The 6603-nt window shown below is 41.1% G+C and overlaps 1 pseudogene; it reads right to left on the reverse strand.

The window, feature by feature from the left end:
* Nucleotides 1–1779: 1779 nt before the first annotated feature.
* On the reverse strand, nucleotides 1780–2493 carry LOC143270687 (periphilin-1 pseudogene; annotated as a pseudogene).
* Nucleotides 2494–6603: the final 4110 nt, after the last annotated feature.

Genomic DNA, 6603 nt, shown 5'->3' on the forward strand with positions numbered 1-6603 from the left:
GAAGTAATGGCAGAAAGCAGCTAAGTATATAAGGCATAAAAACCAGGAACTAGAGCTGGTTAAGGTTTTAGGATTTTGAGCTGTGCAGTTCAGCTGAGATCCATTCGGATGAGGACTCAGTGACTTCCAGTTTGAGGAAACAGGATCAGCTGAGAATTGGCAAGCTGAGGTGGCTGTGGCTTCTGTTTCTCTCATCTTCAGCATTCACCCTAATACCTAGTCCCGGGTTTCTTTTTTATTAATGAGAACTTTTAAGATTTCTGCTACAATATGGGATATGGACATTGCCCTTGGCTGTGTCACAGAAGTTGGAGGTAAGTCTCTGTTACTGAAAATACCATATACTTCAGAAACAGGACTGAAAGGATCCAAGCTTGATCTGATCTGAAAGTCTGCACCCTGAGGACTAGTTTTCATAGTTCTGGGTGCTGTGCAAGCAGCCAAGGGAAGCAAACAACAAATACACCTATCCAGCTGTGACACCAAAGTACCACAATGAAGAACTTAGCAATATACTGCTAAGCATGTATTGTGGAATAATTATTTTGTACACTGTAAAGATGTGTCTTTGCCAAGGCACCTTCTGATTGCTTTAATAAAGAGCCAAATGGCCAATAGCTAGGCAGAAAGAGGTTAGACAGAACTTCCAGGAAGAAAAAGAGCAAGAGAGATGAATCTAGGTGTGTGACAGACACCAGGGGACGTGGAGAGGAAACAGGAGGTGCAAGATGGAAGAGAGGTAAAAAGCCATGAGGCACAATATTGATTGATATAAATGGGTTAATTTAAGTCATAAGAGCTAGTGGGACATGCATAAGCGATAGGCTGAGAATATAATTAATAATATGTCTCCATGTCATTTTTTAATTGTAAGCTGGAGGACCAAAGGAAAAAGTGTATGTAACAGCAGCACTTACATCTTGGCTATAACCAACAGAATACTGAAGATGCTGGCACATATTTTTAATCTCAAAATAAAGGAAGCAGAGGCAGGGGGATCTCTGTGTGTTTGAAGCCAGACTACACATGGTTTTCAATCTAGCTAGGTCTAGATGGTAAAACCCTGACTCAAAAAAGAAGATAATGAAATTGGGCAGTAATTAAAACCGTGATTTTTAATGTACCTATTGTTACAAATTTTGAATTGTGGCTCAGTGCTATGCTGGGAAGGATCAAGAAGTGAGTGGGATATCCTAATTGTCTCTTCACTTATTCGCTGACTCACTTACAAGGTGAGGGGAGCTCAGCTGGCCTTGCTGTCTTCTGCCACGTTTCTTTTATTATTTAAATTTTTATTTATGTTTTTTTCATTTTACATACCAATCACTGTTCTCCCTCACTCCCCTTCTCCTGCTTCCCCCCAAGCTCCCCTCATCCTCTCCCCTGGCAATGGGACCAGAACTTATGCCCTGTACATGAACTGGCTTTATTTTTTAATTTTTTAATTCATTTGACATACCAACCACAGATCACCCTCACATCCCTCCTCCATCTCCTCGCTCCTTTCCCCCAAGACTTCCCCCATCCCCTCCTCCAAAAGGGTTAGTACTTCCATTGGGGAACAACAAACCCTCCCCCCATCCCCTCCTCCAAAAGGGTTAGTACTTCCATTGGGGAACAGCAAACCCTCCCCCCATCCCTTCCTCCAAAATTGTTAGTACTTCCATTCAGTTGAGGCAGGACCAAGCTTCACCCCCACGCATCAAGGGTGAGCAAACAATCCAAAGGTAAGAAATCCAGAAGCTTTTACATGATTTTTTGAACCGAGCCCTAATTCTTCTAAAAAGGGTCTCCAAAATCTGGAGTAGAATTATCATACTCCATAATGAAATGCTTGAGTTCTTCAACATGTTGCTCACCTATTTCATGCAAACTCTGCTTCATTGCAAACTGTATAGATTTTTCTAATGAAGGATCCTTTTCAACCAGCCTTTCCACCACCATCCCGAAAGTTTCACAGACTTGTTGGTAAACCTTCTCAATCTCAGTGATTTTTGATGCAATCGCTTTTGAGCGAATGCTAAGCTGGCTGTCTTCACACAATTCTGGGCCAGCTGTTGTGTTTGACTCGGGTTCTTCTGTCTGCTTGATACGTAACAGTGCCTTGGATCCCGTCTCAAACTCAGAAATTTCAGCCAAGTTATTTTCTTCTGACTGCTTGGGATTTTCATTAGCCCTCTTGCTTGCAGCATCAGCCTGTTCCTTCTCAGTCAGCCGGCTGGGACTTTTTAACACCTTGGATGAAGAACTTGAGGGTATAGTATCTGTTGATGTTTTCAAAAACTGGATGGCTCTCTCTTTCCATCTACATCGAGACTGATGGAAGGAGCGCATCCTGCTTCTACTGTTGAGACTGGATCCAAATCTGCTGTGTAGGGAGTCCTTCCCGCCCACACGTGATTCTCTCAAAAAAGGAGCGCCCCGTTTATGGGGAGAGCTTTGTCTTGAATAATGGGAAGAATAGAAACGTTTTCTTCTAAAGCCGTTTCTCATGGCCCTGTATGGAGGCTTTTGTCTTGTGGAATACTCATCTCTTGACCATCGGTAGCCATAATGGCCTCTTTTGTAGGGTGGGGCTCTTCTTGGATCCTGAGTAAAACAGCGGCCCTTGACCCATTCTTGGTAATCAACATGACAGTAGTATCTACTGTAGCCTCCTTCCTTGGGTTTGGCTAGCAGAGAAGATCTCTTGTCTCCCAGAGGCGGTCTCTTTGGCACAACATTAATTAATCTATGGTTGCCATCACTGGGATGGTTCCAAGAAGGCGCTTTTTTTCCTGGAAGTCGCTTGTAGTCATAACATCCCTGCGCTTGTTTTCCTGGAAGTCGCTGGTAGTCACACCATCCCTCAGACCACATTTCATCTGTTTTGGAAGCCACTGGACTTCTGCGAACAGAAATGCCTACTTCCCTTCCTGTCCACTTTCAATTTCCAACCACACTCATGGCTCAGCTCAAGAATCTGTTATTGTCTAAAAATTCGTCATCGGAACTCCCCAATAGGTACGTTCCACTGATGCTGCTGAAACCGCACCAACAGCTCTCTAATTAAAATTAGGCCTACTCAACAGCACGGAAATCATGCCAGGTACTTGTAAGCTAGGAAAATAGCTGGGGCTAGTGAGGGCATGTGTGATACAGGAGAATGCAGTACTACCACTTGACTAAATCAGTACAATTTCTAAGTGAATTCCACTTCCTACAAAAAAGTGTAGCTCTCACCCCTCACCAAAAAAAGCTTCTCTTTGCAACAGAGAGAGACCATTGCAGAAAACCACAACCACTCAACGTCAGAGAACAAGTGATTGTGGGGATTTTAGCCCCAAGATACACACACAAAACTCCTGCGCCTAAGGCTCAGGGAGCATCATTAAGAGGAAGAGGAAAGATTGTAGGAACCAGAAATGAAAGTGAAGCTTCACCCATGATATTTCAACAATATGACTGCCTAAACAAGACCTGAATAAGGACAATCCAATCAATATGCTAACTTAAGGGGGAAATCTCATAGGGTTCCAACTCTAAACAAAGAACTACAGACTGCTAAAGAATTAGTCTTCCCCAGGGATCACCCTTTTAACTGGTTATCAGTATCAAGTGGTCAGCTCTGAAATCAAATACATATACAAGCAACACGAAACAGACTGGAAACATTGTATTTATATATTTGTGCATGTGTGTGTGTGTGTGTGTGTGTGTGTGTGTGTGTGTGTGTGTGTGTTTGTGTGTGTGTGTGTGCATGTGATGATCAAGGAAAAGACAACATAAATTTGAGAGGCATCCAGGAGGAGAGGATATGGAAGGGAAAGAAATAGAGAAGGAAAGGATGTGATTTTTTTTTCATTTCTAAAACTTTAAAAATTAAATAAAATGTAGATAAACATTTAAAACATATAAGGCAAAAAATTGAAGCTCATAAAAAATTTATTTAACAGTGAACAAATTTAAAATGAATCAAAATTAATTTACACAATAGCAAAAAATCATAATATTCTAATAAATTTCACTAGTGAAAAATTAAATTACCTTAAACTACAAGCTTATAATATATTTATTTAACATATTGAACAAATGTAAAATTTATTAAAATTGATTTATATAACAGGAAAAATCATAATGTCATAACATTTGGTCTTTTATTTTCATTAACCCTACTATTGAAGTTACCCATACTTGAGTCATAGAACATGGCAGAATCAAGTTGGTAATGATCTACATGTTTAATTTCTACTGGCTTCTTTTCATGTGCTGTAAGATGCTATGCAGGCTACCAAAGGAGAAAAGTCATCACCAGTCACACCTATCTATGAAACCTTTGAGCTACAACAATGATCATCATAACACTTGGCCATTGGTGTATTAGTAGCTCAAATAGTATTGGTGTAACCAACCACTTTTTGATTGGATTTAAGTTACTTTCCACAAGAGGAAACCCATACTAGCACCATTATCAGACCAAGAACATACAGCTAGCAGTCATAGGCCCTAGGGGAGAACTTATTACTGTTATGTTATACTGTAAATGCACATAGTATTAAACTGACTTATCATTACAGCCGTAGATCAATGTATCTCTTATTCCTCATCTAAGGAGCTCTGAAATGGAGTAAACGGTGGTTAACATAGTGGCCAACAACTGGCCAAGGTGCAGAGAATAAGAGACAGAAGAATGCTCAGCTTTAAAGGGAACCTCATCCTCCCTCACAGGCTTCAGAGATCATTGAAGAAGAGGACAAAGAGAGAGTATAATAATCTGAGGTGGTGGAGGAATACAAGGAACTTCTGGACACAGTAGGGCAGTAGCACATATGAACTCACTCAAAATGCAACACCATGAAAAAGAAAACAAACCTGTGCAAGCCCAAGGCAGACCAAATGCCAGCATGGAAGTGGGAGCTGGGCACACAATCCCGGTCTATGTCTAGTACCTATTGACAAGTGTTATCTGCTGGGAAAGGAAGGGCAATTTCCTTTTAAGAGTGTAGGTCTGGGAAGTTGACATTGCTCCAGCTGAAGAACAAACACCCAAGGATATCTGGCACTACACTTTGGTCTTAAAGAAACGTTTTGTTGTTGTTGTTTTAAGAAGACACAAAATTAAGTGGGTAGGAATGTGGGGGAATGAGTTGAGAAATAGTTGACAGGGATAAATATGATCAAACACATAGAAAGAATCTCTCAAAAAACAACTAATGAAAAACAATTAAAGAAAAATCAATAAGACACTTTCTCCAGTGTTGTTAGATTATTTGTTTCAATGAGACCTGAGGTAATTACAGTTCAGAATGAATGGACTGCATCACTACAGGCTTTTCTTAGACCTCCAGTGCCCCCAACCCCAACAGGATGAGTGCAAGAAGCCTATGCAATACTACTTGAGCTAAGGCATCCCAAGTACATCAAGCCATGATCCATACTCTTGTATTAACATGTGGCCAATATTAATGTACGTCAAACATACTTCAAGAAACATGAAACTGGTTGAATATTTGCATGTATCAATTAGTAGGAAAGAGTAATGATCATGGGTGAAAGGCTCCATAGTAGCAGAGTAGGACTTTGGCAGTTCAAATACCACAGCAGTTTGTCAAGTGTGGAACCTTCTCTACTGCACTTGGTTTCTCTGAATCCCTGGGGAGAAATGCCATTACAAACCTGTGCTTTCCAGACCCCCCACCCCTTACTGGGGAGCTACTGTAGTTGATGGCTGTTTTCAAAAGACCAAGAAGCAGCTAATTAGCTAAGAATGGTGGATGCCAGAACCAGCACGAGGCATCTGCAGCTGAGATTTGTGGAAAATCAACACAACACAGACACACACAGACACAGACACACACACAAAAAATATATAAATAAATAAATACATAAATAAAGTAATAAATAAATAAATAAAGCAATCAATTAATTAATAAACTGAGCTAACAAGAAAAACGGTGCAGTTTAAAATATTATTTCTGATGCCAGTAGGGATTGAGAGCCCAAGACGGCCAACCTTGACAAACATTAATGTAAGCCTAGGAACTGTAGCCATGTGGTTGGTCTCTTCAGAAGGGAATGTATGGTAACTGCTTTTTCAAGAATGTATGAGAACATGTCACTCAGGCACCTTGGAGATTAAAGGGCAACCCTGACATTTGGTAGTATGGTCACTGACCTCCATTTGTTAACAGTACCATGCCAGCAGAGCTTTTTCATGTTTGCCATCCTCTTCACGCTGATGTAGCACCTACCTTTTCAGGAATGGCTTTGTACAACATTTATGGCCCCCTGAAATTCATCTAGCCCCCTTTGAAAGATACCTTAAAATTTGTGAGCTTGAAATGTAACCGTAACGAGACCGTTACTTCTGCTCCTTGTATGCTGTCTCTGTCATTCTTTGTGGTTCTTAGGTGTTCTTTTGCAGAGCTACCAGCTTAAGGCACGCTGGGATGAAGGAAAATGGGCCTTGGTGGTTCATGTTCCTGGAGTTGGGTCCATGCCAGTGGACCATGGCTGTAGACACAGATGGTGCTCACATGCTCCAAAATACAACTTGACTTCACTGCAGCTGTTGCTGCTACTACAGCGATAGCAGCCACTGCTGCTACTGTTTCTGGGATTTCT

This window comes from Peromyscus maniculatus, chromosome X (assembly GCF_049852395.1).
Source record: "Peromyscus maniculatus bairdii isolate BWxNUB_F1_BW_parent chromosome X, HU_Pman_BW_mat_3.1, whole genome shotgun sequence".
Classification (NCBI taxonomy): domain Eukaryota; kingdom Metazoa; phylum Chordata; class Mammalia; order Rodentia; family Cricetidae; genus Peromyscus; species Peromyscus maniculatus.